A 17,161-nucleotide genomic window follows, 5' to 3' on the forward strand; every position below is an offset into this window, starting at 1 on the left:
GTGCACTAGTTTGGCCATGGAACAAAGATGGATTTACATTTAATATTGGATTTATACTTTGTAGAGTTGGATAAATTGTAGGATTTATTTGAGCTTGACTAAGTTGCTGGATTTGACTGGGGAAAGTAGGGTTAACATTAACTGTTGATGGTAATGTACTAGTTGAGGGCATGTTTGTATGTTGGGCAGGCCACATTGATATATGAGAAGGTTGTGGGACATTCAATATGTTTGGAATATCATATGTTCGAGAAGTAGGATTTGTCAACTGACTAGTGATATCAGTTGTAGTTGGTTGGTTAGACATTGGTATAGATTGTGTTGGGGCAACATCAATACTAGTGTCATGGAAATTAGTGCGCCACTGCTCTATTGTTAGTAGCACATTATTTGGGAATGGATTTTTTTGACAGGCATCTATAAGGGTAATTATAGCAGCCCTAACCCTATCCTGATGTTCTGAATGTATTTTGGATAGACTTGTTGGCAATGATCTACAAAACCGTTCACAATCAGTTTCTGGAACTAAACTATTCATAATATTCATAACTCTTGTGTCTATTAATTCGGGCAAACTTCTCATATCATCCCCCCTTCTCATTCTTCGACCCCTTAGTGTTATAGGATTAAAGCGTGGGACATTTGTTGCTATAGGAGATGGTTGACGATTTGAAATAGTGGGTTGTGTTGAAGTTTCCTGATTATTAACTGTTGATAACACACCTCTGTCAGTGGTTTGATGTTCACTTTGATGACTGTCAGGTCTGTCTGTTTCTTGGGTATTGGCTACATATGGGTCAACTTCAGCCTCTGAAGTAGCAGATGCCGATTGGATTGCGGAAGGTTGTTCATCATAATCATCCAGATTGTCATCGGTCCTGTAAGTTTAGAAAAAAAAATAAAAATTATATTTTTATTTTTTTTGGTTGTTATGTGTTTTTGTTTTTTTTTAATTTGTATAGTTTCATTTTTAAAAAAAAACTTTTTTAATATAAATGATTAAAGACAACGTACTGTGTCACCTCCATAATTGGTCTCAAGAAATCCAGATTGGAAAAATAAACATAACGCCTTTTTCGGCTTGACAATGATGATGACGTTATGGGATTAAACTCCCTCCGATATTGATCTCTTGCAGATCTCCATCGTCTTCGAACTGTATCGACTATAGAAATATTTTAAATTAAATTATAAACAACCCCAGATTTTAAATATTCAATTTTGTATATTGTTATTTAATATTTTAATGGGTTTTTTTTTCATACAATATTTGAAAAAATATCAAAAAAGAAAAACAAAAAAACCCCAAAAAACGGGAATATATTATTAAACATAGATTTTTGGTATTAAATGTAAAAAATTAGGATACCAATAAATAGATTTAAAAAATTAACTATCGTTACAATTGTTCCAAATAATTGACACATGATTTATATGGGGTTTTTTTTGTAAAATTTATGGAAAAATACAATAACTAACAATTTAAAAATATAGGCAACCAAAAAATTAGGATATTTATACAATAACATTAGGACATTTGAAAATTGTGTGAAGGATGGTTACAAGGAAAAAATAACAAATATGTTCTGTATATTTGAACATGCTAGTATTATGGGACATTATAAATTCAATCTATATACATATAATCCGTTAATAAAATTAATCAAAATTTAGTGATTTCAGACTAATATTTTGAAAAATATATATTAAAAATGAATTATTTTTAAGAAAAAAACAAAATATAAAATATAATTAAAAACTTACCAAAACGAGCACGTTTAACTGGAGAACATCGCTCCCATCCATTGTTAGGAAAAAGTTCTTGGGCAACATCCTCCCTTGCCCTCTCCACTATTAGCCGATCCCTATAGCCTTCAATTCTTGTGTCCCACAGTACAGGATGCCGTTCTACAGCAGAGATTATTCTTTCGGTATCAACTCGTGGAGACATATTTTGCTTCAAATCTTTAAAACACTTAAAGCACTGAAAAGGAATAATACATGTGCTTTGGAAAATACACACAATGTGCCGAGCCAGCGAGTAATGCAGCAAGGCAGCACGATTCTTATACCTTACTCCTGCTGGACGATTTTACATTCAAATTTAAAAAATCTGCAGCACGCACACGCACCATTAGGACACGTATCCGTGTTTTAATAATTGTGCGAACACAATCATTGATTTTAATGGTGTCCGTGGATGCGTGCTCCGTACACAAAACGGACATGCTGGCGTGATACACGGACCAACAAACGCATCACGGAGACGGACTCACGGACATGACCAAAAACGCAATTGTAACCGCAAAGATCTAGTAACATTGGTGCACGTTTGGCCATGTCTCCAGTATACACGGAAACGGACCAAACACGCACGTTTTTAACGGATGTGTGTCGGAGGCCTAAAATGTTATTTATGGTTTCTGCTTCCACATCGTTGGCCTCCATATGGCGGGAGTTTTGTTTGACGTTCCAAGATCCGATTCCTCGGCCAGTTTGCGCCATTAAATCTTTTCTTTGATCTGTCGCCAAATTTTTGTACAAAAAATTGGCCACATTTGCCGTTTCAGGCCAGCTCCGGCATCTTTGGGTAAAACTTAGGGGGCACATGACAAATAAATCTTATTTACTCCTCAAAAGGGACATAAAATAAGGCAGAAACGTTCTGAGCTGAAGGGTGTGACAAATTGAGAGACATGAGCTCCTTAATGTTATTGGCGCCTTCTTCATCAAGACAGGAGGACAAGACGCCGGCCTTAAGGAATGGGCCCCTTAGTGTAGTATCTGCAGGTGTGGGAGGGCTGAGCGCAGGTGACGGAGCACAAAATACACACAATATATCCCATCATATTCCTGCGCTTACTTCTTTGGCAGCTACATGGCATTTCTCGGAGAGGCCGCCATGCTGGAACGTCACAATACTGACTGGAGACAAAGGAACCATGCTGCACGCTTTCTCCAGGACCTGCAAGGAAAAATGTGCATTAGTCTGGAAAAATTCACATGGACGCACCGGAGCATTCCAGACAGTCATCACAACTATGGAAGACAAGGGCACTTTAAAGGGACATTTTTTTCTTTTTAATTAAAGGGGTACTCTGACCTTTGAAAGTTATCCTCCATCTGTGGGACATCAGCCAACTTCCTGGGGATCCCAATGCTGGGACCCCACCGATCCCGAAAACCGGGGGTCTTTCCTGTGTGAATGGGGCAGTGGTTGGTCACGCGGACTTCTGCTCCATTCATTCTTATGGAAGTGCCGAAGAGATTCTCGGCTATCTGCGGAAGTTCCTTTAAAAATGAATGGAGCAGAAGTCCTCATGATTGACCACCGCTCCATCCACATAGCTGGTGATCCCATTGATCCAGAGAACCCTATCGGGAACTTATACCCTATCCATTGGATAAGGGGTAACTTCCAAATATGATGCACAAATTAAGTGCTCAGTATAAATTTTGCAACATTTTGCTTTCACGGGTTCTTTTCCTCTCCACGTTGCAAAATGAATTAACTGAGAGTCCATCAGTGAACTTAATTCTCACCTCTTGATTTGAAGCACATAACAAGGTGTCAAACTGTCCTGAAGAAACAAAGTTTTTCGATCCGTCTGTTGACACATAAGTGATCTTCTGGCCTGTCTTTTCCAGTTCTTCCAAAAAACTGTAAAACATTACGTAGAAAATAGTATATAAATAATATATAAATGCGCCAATAAAAGGAATGCCAAGGAAAGAGGGCCGACTAGTCTGGGGAAACAACGCCCCCTTCTTCGTCTATTTAAAGGCCTAATTAGCATATTAAAAACGGAGGTAATATTGCTCAAAGCGACATTAGAGGCCATAAAGATGAAAGGTGGCCTGATTAGCTCGCCCACTCCCCTGGCACCTTTGTTCGGCAATCCGGGCTTCCCCCCAGGGTACACGGCGGAGAGATTTCTTGGATGGCAAAGGAGATCAGACATCAGACTGGGGCAGATCCTACAGGACAATGACTTGCCCTCTTGTAGACCTACAGGCTGCATTCCCGGGGAGACGATTGAGGTGGCTCGAATATATCCAACTTCGCTCCTTTGTGAAATCCTGGCTGAAAGGGGGGCGGCCCCCCTCCCCGGACACGCCCGCCCAGTTTGAACATATATTTTTGCGGGGTTCGCCTCCGTCACACCAGATCTCCCTCATTAGCGGCATGATGAACAGAAACCTTCACTCTGGGGATCCTAGCCATATTAGAAGATGGGAAGCGGAATTAGGCTTCAACCTCTCCGATGATGAAAAACAAAAAGCGTACGTGTTTTCCCACAAGATCTCAGTAGCATGCAATGCCCAGGAAAAGAGTTACAAGTTATTGGCAAGATTGAAACAATTTTCATGGGAAATGGGGATGCACACATATATCCACCTGTATACATATCAATAAGCAAATGATATCCCCAAAATATTGGATTCCTGATGACAGGACATACTCCTATATCTACTACAAAAAAATGTGAAAATCACACAGTGGAGTAATAAAGTCCAAAATATCTTTATTAGAAAAAATTCACAAACAGTTAAAAAAGTGGGAAATGCACACACACAATTCTCCAAAGTAACATAAATAAGGAGGACACTAAAAAGGACCTCACATCGTGGGGACCAGGGCCAAAGTATAGATGACTGGATATTATAGGCAAATATACTCAGATAGTACAACAGAGTGCCTGATGTCAGTCATTATTAACATAGTGCAAACCCCCCTAAAAGATAATATAAGGTTTATCTATAGGTACAGCGAATCTCTCATCAATTCCATATAGCCATATTCAGGGTAAACCCAGTAACATACCAATGCTCTATGATGGAGGGGAGAAAGCCGGTCCTAGGTCCAAGCCCAACAGCTGTTTCGGATCACCTTTTTCAAGGGACACCGCACGTTGCCATGATCCCCTCTCCCTCGCCCTTAAGTAGTATGTGCAATTAACCATCATCCCGTCCAGCCGCTCTTGTGCGCACACCCCCAGATGTACTCCGGATCTGACGTATGCAAACACTCCGGCGGCAGGTGATATCAAACCGCGCATGCGGCGGGGAAAATTTCCCCGTGACGTCACTCACGCATGCGCGGTGCTACCTATGATGCCGCCGGGTGTGCACACCTGGAAGTCACGCTGAGAGACGCGCGCTGTGCAGCCACGAACGGGGTGATGGCAGCACAGAGGAGCCAAGAGTAAAACCGCCCATAGATATGAACATTAGTAAATGGGAATCAGCATGATTTAAAGTGTAGGTGAACTCCTAACCAGGACATCATCCACTATACCCACCACGGAGTGTCATAACATACACTTTTTCCAAAGGTATATATAGTACTATTTCATAATCCACTCAGGGGCAAGTGCATACACATAAACTATAACTACCATAATTTACACTAGAATGGAAGTATGCACATAAACTGTAGCTACTCTAGGGCAAATATATAAACCTAAGCTAAGACTATTCTCTCCAAGGTAAACATATAGTCGTGGATTATACCTACATTTCTCTGGAGTAGATGTATATGCATAAATTATAACTACTTACTCCAGAGTAAAGAAATCCATTTATTTATTTTAATAAAATCCAACTACACTCATCTGAGATAAGTATATATACATAAGTTATTGCTGTATTTCTCTGGAGTAAATAAATGCCTATAAGTTGTAAGTATTCTCTCTAAGGTAGGCGTATGCACATAGATCATAACCTCCCTACTCAGGAAGGTATACATGCACATAAATTATAGCCACCTTCTCAAAGGTAGGTGCATGCACACAATGTTGATCCGTTTTAGATATATCCATCTTGGATCATTATACCAGCAGGTGCCACAGACCAACCGCCCGGCACCGTGATCATCCGCTCCGAAAGTGGCACACACGGCGGGCTACACACACCGCGGCTGCAGCCCACAAGCACACGCCCACCTCGAAGGGAACCAAAAATAGGAATAGGAATCGAGCTGCTGCGTAGCGTGGGAAGGAACCTACTCAGGTCATTATATACCATACCCACCAACAAGCTCAAGGTATTCGTGATACCCATCAAGACATATACAATACCAATTTCATGGTCCCCTCCGGGGCAAACATGCGCACATGAGCCGCAAACACAGCACACGCAAGCCCCCTCGCACACACCACCCCCAAAGCGAACCACCACAACACCAGGCGATCAGACCACGACACCGGTCGGCAGGACAATGATCCACAAGATCAATCACAAAACTAACATGGTACAGGAAAAAAGGAAACTTAGGCTAAGCTCAGATTTTTAATGGCATATTGCACATCTATAACGAAACACATTAATCCAGATCCTGCTCCAATTTTCAGATCGTGGTTATACGAGAATTTCATAGTGATGATCCAGGACCAGTGTTCGAATCAGGGAAGAAGAAGAATATGGGGATCAATTAGACAAGTCCTCAGATGGAATTCTGTTACGAAAACATATAGACAACATGCAATTAGAAGACAACATAATGACAGACGAAAAATAAAATATATAAAAACCTATGAGAATCCATAAAGGATAAGGAGGTCACCCACCCCCATCAGGCTAACCAAATCATGTGTTGAGGAATGGAGCAAAGCTTAACTGCTCATTTAGACCACCAGGGGACAAGGTCCCAAGAATAAAGATCCACCTACTTTCCAGTTTAGAGAGGACTAGTTTCATGTTACCTCCGCGGATCCCACCATTGACCAGGTCAATCCCCACCACCTTCAGTCCAGTAGGGTCACAATTGTGATGGACTTTAAAGTGCCTAGGGAGAGTCCTGAGCAGCGTGAGATCCGTCACTGACGGAGCTTTTAGGATGTCACGAACATGCTCGCGAATGCGAACCCGCAATTGTCTAGTTGTAAGGCCTATATAAATCAAATTACAGGGGCATGTGGCGTGGTAAATCACGTACGTGCTGCTACATGAAATATATTTTTTTATGCAGAAACGTCGTTTTCCATCCGCCGAAAAGAATTCCTTGCCCCTTATAACATTACCAGAGGTGCAGGTTATGCACTCGCCACATGTGTAACATCCCACTCTTGGAGGACCGGAGCCAAAGGGGCCATCCGGTTTCTTGGTAACATAATGGCTGTCCACCAGAAGGTCCCGTAGGCTCCTCCCTCTCCTAGCGGCATGATGAACAGAAACCTTCACTCTGGGGATCCTAGCCATATTAGAAGATGGGAAGCGGAATTAGGCTTCAACCTCTCCGATGATGAAAAACAAAAAGCGTACGTGTTTTCCCACAAGATCTCAGTAGCATGCAATGCCCAGGAAAAGAGTCACAAGTTATTGGCAAGATGGTACCAATGTCCGGCTAACCTGCATAGAGCCTTCCCCTCGGTCCCAGAGGAGTGCTGGCGCTGTGGCTTGGGTAGTGGCACGTTATCACACCTTTGGTGGGGATGTAACAGAATATCCAATTTCTGGATTCAGGTTTTTACAATCTACAACCAAATGACAGGAGAAAACATAGCTCCCTCCATAAAGATTGCTCTTCTTTCTATTCTACCCGGCTCATTGGGGCGTCAGAAGAAGTGCCTTTTGCGGTTCTTTTTGATTGCGGCCAGAGCAGTCATCCCAAGACACTAGAGGTCCACAGTGACCCCTGGAATGGGGGAATGGCAAGCGGAGCTATCTCATTTGTGCCATATGGAGGAACTTTCATCTTGGGTTACGGGCACCAACGAGACGTTTATCAGACTCTGGCAGCCGTGGATCATGTTCAAGGAGTCCCCTGCCTTCCGGGATCTGTTCCAGTGACAGCACACTTATAACTCCCCTTTTACCTTCCTCCCTAGTCCCCTTGTGAATGTTTTCCCCACCCCTCCTTTCTCTCTACTCTGCTATTTTCTCTTTATTATCTCTACTCTGCTATTGACACACACTCTAACATAGCCGCTTTCTAGTATGGTATAACATATAGATCGATGGGCTTAGCTATGCAAATGCAGAAATAAAACTACTGCAACATGTAAATACGACACTGTCACAAGGGTCTGGGAGACCAAGAGATAGAGCAGATAAACTAGCAAACCCTAAATAAAAGTATATATTGGTCTGAAAGTGTATTATGAGGGCTATATATGTACCAAGGGCAGTGGCCCACCTAGGCAAACTGTAGTGGCAAATCCTCTCTTCTCTTTTCTGTATGCATGTTATATATTCTTCTCTTGAAAAATTTCAATAAAAACAGATTGGTTAAAAAAAAACAAAAAACACAGAGGTAATAAATGTTATTTTTAAGTCTTGATTTTAGAGAATGCTGTTATACAGGGCGTGTTAGGAAGGGGATTTTGGCATACACATGTAAATGCTGCTGGCTTGGAGGGCAGAGGGGACCTCACAGGTTCCCTTTGAAGACGTTCTGTCACCAGGTTTGTCCCCTTTAAGCTGAGGCCACCAGTGAGCTCTTATGTATAGCATTCCAGAATACAGTGGAACCTTGGATTAAGAGTAACTTGGTTTGGGAGCGTTTTGCAATAAGAGCAAATACTCACTGTGCACACTTCCGGTTCCGTCCTTTCACCGCGCTCTGACCAGCTCTGGAGGTAACTTTCTGTACATATGCATTGTATTCAGTTTACCATTGCATAGTACATGGTGAAAAGAATAGATCCAGCATCCAAGTTCCAATTGAATGAAAAAAATATTCTTTATTCGAAGATAAAAAGGTTCTTCCATAATAGTAAAATCCAATTTACATGGCAGGGTAGAAAAGAAAAACGGATTTTTGTGTACTCACCGTAAAATCGTTTTCTCTTAGCCATCATTGGGGGACACAGGACCATGGGTGTTATGCTGCTTATCCATAGGAGGACACTAAGTAGATGCAAAGATGTTAGCTCCTCCCCTGCAGTATACACCTGAAAAAAGCTAAAACCCAACAGGGCAAAAGGGAGGGTGCTGTGTCCCCCAATGATGGCTAAGAGAAAACGATTTTACGGTGAGTACACAAAAATCCGTTTTTCTCTGACGCCTCATTGGGGGACACAGGACCATGGGACGTCCTAAAGCAGTCCCTGGGTGGGTAAACAATAAACAACGCAACCCAAGGACTAGGAACCAGTCCCAGATAGCCAGGAGCGCCTACTGAGATAGGTGCTCCACTATCGTTTGCAGAATTTTCCTACCTAGGTTCGCCTCAGCCGAAGCCTGGGTTTGGACTCGGTAATGCTTTAAAACAGTATGTAGGCAAGACCAGGTCGCAGCCTTACACCTCTGTTCCACTGATGCCTAATGGTCCAAAAGGCACCAACTGCTCGCGTGGAATGAGTCCGAAGCCTATTAGGAATGGGCTTGAGTTGCAAGCGGTAGACCTCCTGGATCGCAGAGTGAATCCAGCGAGCCAGCGTTGCCTATGAAGTGCCTCTCCTTTCTTAAGCCTTTCAGGAATGACGAACAAGGAGTCTATGTTCACACACACATATACAGTATATATACACACACACACACACACTATATAAAGCTGAATGTATGTATGTATGTATGTATGTCCGGGATTGGCATCTGCACCGTCGTAGCTACAGCCACAAAATTTTGCACACTCACACGTCTGGACCCCGAGAGCGTCATAGGTTATGTTGTGAGGCGAAATTTTAACCCCGTGCGTTCCAATTTATCAATCATTTTGCCCCTATCTACATAATGGGGAAAAAGTGAAACGAAAAGTGTATCCGCACCGTCGCATTTACAATCACGAAATTTTGCAGACACACCTCATGTGACCCAGGGAACGTCGTACACTATGTTTTGACAGGAAAATGTAAACCCGTGCTTTACAGTTAGTCTCCAAAAAACATGGCTCCATTAAAGTAAATGGAGCCTGGGACTACAGGTTATTAGTAGGAGCTGTGATTGGTTGCTATAGGAAAAAAAGACATTCAAAGTATAAGAAGCTTATATGTGAGGTAATAAGATGTCGGTGGGAAGACGGATAATCAAAGACAGACAGAGAGACAGACAGAGAGACAGACAGGGAAAGAGACAAACGGTGAAAGAGACACACAGAGACACACAGAGACAGACCTGGAAAGAGACTAACCTGGAAAGAGACTGACCTGGAAAGAGACAGATGAGGAAAGAAACAGAGCGATAGAGACAGACAAAAAGAAGGATTTTTGTGTACTCACCGTAAAATCTCTTTCTCTGAGTCTTCATTGGGGGACACAGAACCATGGGTATGCTGCTGTCACTAGGAGGCTGACACTAAGTAGACAGAAAAAGTTAGCTCCTCCCCAGCAGTATACACCCCGAGCCGGAGGCGGGCTTAATTCAGTTTATGCACAAGCAGTAGGAGGAGAACCAAAACAACCATAGATAAGTCAAAGTAAAAATTATAACCAAGTCGCCGTGCGACAAGTGGCCTGGGAATATGGACCACTGAGGCAATAGGCAGGCAATATGTAATACAAAACAAGCAGGGTGGGTGCTGTGTCCCCCAATGAAGACTCAGAGAAAGAGATTTTACGGTGAGTACACAAAAATCCTTCTCTCTCTTTCGTTTCATTGGGGACACAGGACCATGGGACGTCCAAAAGCAGTCCCTGAGTGGGAAGAGAACAAGCACCGGAGATAGGTAGGAAACAGCTTCTCCCTGTCGGGCTTGACCAGACCTGCAAGCACCTACCTTGTTACAGGTGTGCTACTGCCGCCCGCAAAAAAGTACACCAAGACTGGCCTCTGCCGATACTTGGGTGTGATCATGGTAGAACCTAGCATAGGTATGCAGACTAGACCAGGAGGCGACTCCGCGGACCTGGCCGGTCGACGTCTGAAGTCCAATCGTCCAAGATGCTCCCATTGCACGGGTAGAGTGCGCCTTCACTGCCCGCGGCGGGATCCGTTCTTCATGCGATAGGCCTCAAACATAGCGGAATGGATCAATGTGGCAATCTTGGTCTTGGACGCCGGCATGCCCCTCCCAATCTCCCCATCTGGGTGGAACGGCGAGACAGCCCTGGACAGAAAGAGGAGTCTGGCCGGAGCACCCCCCCCTGTCCAGGTGGAGGACCCGAAAAAGGGGGAGAAAACGACCAGAGAGGGCTGCCCACCTTAGCGCCCTTCGGAAAAACGTGATGGCAACGAGGAACCCACTTTCCAAAACAGGTGAGAACAGGAGGAAACTCGGAAAGGAACAAACAGGGTACCTTGAAGCGAACCCATCACCAGATTAAGGTCCCACGTTTCTAGTGGACGACGATACAGCAGAGCCAGATGGGTGACTCCCTGGGTGAAGGTCTTGATCGGCGGACGAGAAGCGAGAGGCTTCTGAAACCGAATTGATAGAGTCGACACCTGGCCCTTAAAGGGACGCGCGAGAGACCCGCATCCAGACTTGACTGCAAAAATGCCAGCAATAACGGAAGGGAGAAGGAGCAAAGAGAAGAGAAGATATGCTCCTCACACCACCGGAGGAACTCTCCACGTGTGGTAATAGATTCTCGATGAAACTGGGTTCCTGGCCTTAATCATTGTCTGTATCGCTCTTGTCGAAAAGGCAGAGGTGGTACGCCTGGGCCATCACCAGAGAGGTCGGAAGGCTTCCAGTGGAGCGGTAGTTTGGACCTGGGAATGAAGGTGAAACCGGGGGGGACGCCGAAGACGAGACCTGGCGGGTCCGCTTCGAGCAGTGGATAAGGTCCCTGGTACGGGACTCACCTCCCCCTGAAGGGATTGCGCCAATCCTGTGGAGGTATGACGGAGCGTCGGCAAGGGGCGCAGTGCATGTGCAACGACCTGAGAGGCCTCAGCGAGGTGATCTATGGACTGAGACAGGGACGCTAACCAGCCGGCAGGGGCGGGATGCAGGGCCCTGCAGTGTCAGGGGTATGCGGTGGCTGTTATCACTAAATATGACATCATTTGGGGGAATTTACAAATGAGGGTACTAAGTACAGCAACCGTGACCCTTACAGGTCAAATAAATTCAAGCCTGAGTATTATATGTATTAACCCTATTGAGATATCATTTTGGGGGAATAAACCGTGATAGTAAAAAACTACAGTTCCGTTTTATATGTATGTATCTATGATGTAAAACTAGATGCCTGAACAAGCACCTGTATAAATCTAACATATATCTAAAATAACTCAACCCCTGATAAAAAACACTATCTTTTGAGTCTGTTTCTGTTCATGGAAAATAGAGAGTATGTGGATCACAGATTATAAAGGTTGCTGCAGCCTCAGCAATCCGCAGACTGGGAGTCTGTTTTTTTTCTGTTTTTTTTTCTTTTTAAAATGGACACTGAAGGAGGCTGGAGGGCGGGAGAGCGGGAAAAGATCAACCACCACCCCTACTGTGATGCCTGGGGCTGAGTGGAGGGCGGAGACGGACCGGCCGGCGGCCAATAGCGCTGCAGCGGGGGGAGGGCCTGGGACGCTGGAGACAAGGCCGCAGCCGGGGCCTAAATTTTTGGAGCGCCGGAGCGAGAGAAGGTAGAGACCAGCGGTCCTACCTGAAAACAGTGGCGGTGCAACAGCGATGTCCTTTGTGCCGGCAGGGAGCTCTGCGCGCGTGCCGGTGCGCTCCGCCGACTGCTGGGACGTGGCTGGGGCGCAGGGCGTCTAGGCCGCGACCGGGGCCTAAATTTCTGCAGCTGCCCGAGAAGATGGGCGTCCTACCTAATATCCGCGGATGTCCTGTGTGCCGGCCGGGAGTTCTGCGCGCGGGCCGGTGCGCTCCGCCGACTGATGGGACGTGGCTGGGGCGCAGGACGTCTAGGCCGAGACCGGGGCCTAAATTTCTGCAGCTGCCCGAAGAGGAGAAGGTAGGAGATGAGCGTCCTACCTGATATCCGCGGCGCCGCATCAGCGTTGTCCGGTGTGCAGGCAGAGAGCTCTGCACATGTGCCTGTGTGCCCCGCACACCGATGGAATGGCTGCGGGCTCCAGGGGAGTAGAAGTAGGGAAGGCAGGGAGGTGAACGCCGGTGGGGGTGGGAGCACCTCTGCGAATGTGGACAGCGCTGCGGGCCCATCATAAAATCCAGACGCGCTGCGTAGGTCCAGTCCCTGTTGCCGAGCCCCGTGCACCCTTTGGGGTGATACCACAGGGTGGATCAGGGGTGCCTATGAAGGTTCACAGGCAGGATGGTGGCGGCTATGGAAGCAGTACCCTTTGCTCAACTGCACCTCCACCCACTGCAGCTAGCCCTTCTAGCGGCCTGGGACAAGAGCCCCTTCTCCCTGGACAGACATCTTCACCTGACGCCTTCAGTCAGGTACGCACTCCGCTGGTGGCTTCGGTGCTCATCCCTATCGAAGGGGAGATCTTTTCTCCCAGTGAACTGGCTGGTCCTGACCACGGACACCAGCCTCCTAGGCTGGGGAGCAGTGTACCGGCACCACACTGCTCAAGGACGTTGGACGCTCCAGGAGTCTTTCCTTCCCATAAACATCCTGGAACGCCGTGCGATCTTCCTCGCGCTCAGAGCTTTCTGCCCTCTGCTAGCGGGTCATCAGATTCGAGTCCAATCGGACATTGCGACAGCTGTAGCCTATATCAATCGGCAGGGGGGCACCCGCAGCAAAGTGGCTTATCTCGAGGCCCACAAGATCCTCAGCTGGGCCGAATCGACGGGATCAGTGATATCAGCGGTACACATACCGGGGGTAGAGAACTGGGCAGCAGACTTTCTGAGTCGCCAAGGACTGGCCGCCGGAGAATGGTCTCTCCACCCAGATGTGTTTCTACACATCTGCACTCGCTGGGGCACACCAGACGTGGACCTAATGGCCTCAAGGTTGAATGCAAAGCTACCCGCGTTCATAGCCAGGTCACGCGACCCGCAGTCCATCGGCGCGGATGCTCTAGTCTGCTCCTGGCACCACTTCCGCCTGCCTTACATATTTCCACCTCTACCCCTGCTGCCGCGGGTAATCAGGAAGATCAAGGCAGAGGGAGTCCCGGTGATACTGATAGCACCGGACTGGCCCAGGCGCGCCTGGTACGCAGAATTAGTACAAATGCTCACAGACGCACCGTGGCGCCTTCCAGACATCCCAGACTTGCTGACCCAAGGGCCCATTTCCCATCAGAACTCCAGAGCCCTGAAGCTGACGGCATGGCCATTGAGACCTGGGTATTAACAAGAGCGGGATTCTCCCCCGCGGTTATTTTCATCATGATCAGCGCCCGAAAGCCTGCTTCATCCCGCATTTACCACCGTACGTGGAAAATCTTCCTTTCATGGTGGAGGGAAACTAACGTCCAGCCTATGCCTCTGGCCATTCCCAGAATTCTCGATTTTCTACAGTCTGGCTTGCAAGCGGGGTTGGCTCTCAGTTCCCTTAAAGGGCAGGTCTCAGCGCTCTCAATCTTCTCCCAATGCGCCTGGCTCAAAAACCGCAAGTCAAGACCTTCCTCCAGGGCGTTTCCCATCTAGTTCCCCCGTACAAACGGCCGCTGGAACCATGGGACCTCAACCTCGTTCTGGACGTTCTCCAGAGGTCTCCCTTTGAACCCCTCAAGGAATCCTCCCTTGCTCTTCTTTCCTGGAAGGTAACATTCCTGGTGGCAATTACGTCCATCAGACGGGTTTCAGAGCTAGCAGCACTCTCTTGCCGCGAGCCTTTTCTGATCTTTCACCAGGACAAGGTGGTTCTGCGCCCCCTTCCGGATTTCCTTCCAAAGGTTCTTACCCAGTTTCATTTGAACAAGGACATTGTTCTGCCTTCCTTTTGTCCACACCCGGTTCATAGGGTGGAAAGGTCTCTGCATTCGTTAGACCTCGTGAGAGCTCTCAGATATTACATATCCAGGACAGCCCCCTTTAGGAAAACGGACTCTTTGTTCGTCATTCCTGAGGGGCCTAAGAAGGGGCAGGCAGCTTCAAAGGCGACTCTGGCTCGCTGGATTTGCTCTGCGATCCAGGAAGTCTACCGCTTGCAACTCAAGCCCATTCCTAGTGGGCGCTTCGTGGGCCATTCGGCATCAGGCTTCAGTGGAACAGGTGTGTAAGGCTGCGACCTGGTCTAGCCTACATACGTTTTCAAAGCATTACAGAGTCCATACCCAGGTTTCAACTGAGGCAAATCTGGGTAGGAAAATTCTGCAAACGGCAGTAGAGCTCCTCTCTTAGTAGGCGCTCCAGGCTGTCTGGGACTGGTTCCTAGTCCTTGGGTTGTGTTGTCTTCGTTTATGTTTCCCACCCATGGACTGCTTTAGGACGTCCCATAGTCCTGTGTCCCCCAATGAGGCATCAGAGAAAAACGGATTTTTGTGTACTCACCGTAAAATCGTTTTCTCTTAGCCATCATTGGGGGACACAGCACCCACCCTGTTGGGCTTTGGTTCTCTCAATACCTTATTTAGTTATGACTCTTCTTTTCTCATGTTCCTCTGTTGAGAAGGTTTTACTGGTTTTTTCTCCTACTGCTTGTGTACTAAAACAGGCTGCCTGGCCCGGCCAGGGGGTGTATACTGCAGAGGAGTAGCTATGATTTTGCATCTACTTAGTGTCCTCCTATGGATAGGCAGCATAACACCCATGGTCCTGTGTCCCCCAATGAGGCGTCAGAGAAATTCGCTTTGATATAAGAGTAACTTGGTTTAAGAGCTCACTACCGGAACCAATTATGCTCGTAATCAAAGATTACACTGTACTGTATATAAGAGCCCAGGCTGCTGTGTAGAACGTAAAAATCAGCTTTATTATACTCACCTGCCGGCCATCAGGTCTGATGGTCACTGTTGGTCTCAGTCCGGCGCCTCCTCCATCTTGTGTGCTCTCCGTCCTCCTTCCCAGCTCCGTGTGGATGATGCGTCATACATCATCCACACAGAGGTCCCCATTGCGCTCCCGCACAGGTGCCCTTCTCTCTGCCATGATGAGGGCAGAACAAAGGACTGTAATGCACAGGTGTGGGGAAGGTGGGCGGCAATGGAAGGAAGAGATGAGGTGCCAGACCGAGATCAGCAAAGCCCATTGGACCGGACCATCACACAGGTGAGTATAATAGGAGCTGTTTTCTAATGTTAGAAATGGCAGCCTGGGCTCTTACATACAGTATTCTGGAATGCTGTATATAGGGGATCACTGGTGGTGGGCGAAGTTTATAGGGGACAAATCTGGGGACAGGTTCCCTTTAATTCCCCTATAGTGCCATTGCAGGGAGCATATAGACATGAATACGCCGAGTCCTCCACTGATGCAGCTCTTACCTCGGTCCTTGTGGTGGAGGATGGATCCCATTTGGTTTGATCTCGGAGGTTTTTGGAGTTCCTCCTCAACTATGCAGATTATTTTCCTTTTAGAAATATTTCCTCCAAATTAATATCTGCAACCTAGAAAAGAAATAGGAAGGAAGCACATAATGCGGAGAGACGGACGCTGCACGGGGGACAGAGGCACGGCCAAGACTCTCACCTTCTCTGGCCGATGCTGAATTACATACTGGGCCAGGTTCAGAACAGCCACGGCATCCTCCGAGGGGTCGTGGCCATTCGCGTCTGCACGCTGAATCTCTCTCCTGCAAGAACACTATCATATTATCGTGGTATACCGTGATACAAAAAGTCTCATGTTGCAGATAAAAATGTGAAAAATAAATATAAAGAATTCTTTGTTGTGTGGATGTATGCCTCCTGAACACAAAGCAATGAACTGGCTAGATCTGGTTTCTCCAGGGGGTGTATAGGCTCAGAGGGAGGAGCTACACTTTTGAGTGTAGTACTTTGTGTGTCCTCCGGAGGCAGAAGCTATACACCCAATGTCTGGGTCTCCCATGGGAACGATAAAGAAATAAATATAAAGAATTCTTTGTTGTGTGTCCACGAAGTTATTTCCCACACCTAAGCTCGTGTTCCCTGTAAGGCAACTGACTCCAGCAGGAGCTCTCCCCCACAATAAAAAAAGGCTGTGCCGTTCCTGCCCCTTACCCCTGCATTATTTAGCAGTGTTCCCCTTTGCAGGCTCTTGTCACTAGTCACTAGAAGCCTCAGCAGCTTCTCTTTGTGTACTTGGCTTATTATCCACCCTCATTCCCTTTCCATACACTTCTATAGGCAGCAGGTGTAATCTGATCACTCTCTGAAGACAGAACTGTAGACAGATTGGAGCAGTTTTTGAGAGTGAATAATCAGTACATGATAAGAGGCATATTTCTGTAACCACTGACCGACATACATT

The 17,161-nt window shown here is 46.5% G+C and overlaps 1 long non-coding RNA gene and 1 pseudogene across 1 annotated transcript; both read right to left on the reverse strand.

Annotated features, from left to right (window-relative positions):
• LOC142246686 (RNA exonuclease 5-like) overlaps positions 1–17,161 on the reverse strand; it is a 136,229-nt pseudogene that overhangs the window by 87,169 nt on the left and 31,899 nt on the right.
• LOC142245370 (uncharacterized) lies at positions 735–1,966 on the reverse strand. The gene is made up of 3 exons (XR_012724768.1): positions 1,765–1,966; positions 1,015–1,165; positions 735–878 (listed from the first exon to the last, which is right to left on the reverse strand). It is a non-coding gene; the product is annotated as an uncharacterized LOC142245370 (long non-coding RNA).

This window comes from Anomaloglossus baeobatrachus, chromosome 7 (assembly GCF_048569485.1).
Source record: "Anomaloglossus baeobatrachus isolate aAnoBae1 chromosome 7, aAnoBae1.hap1, whole genome shotgun sequence".
Lineage (NCBI taxonomy): Eukaryota > Metazoa > Chordata > Amphibia > Anura > Aromobatidae > Anomaloglossus > Anomaloglossus baeobatrachus.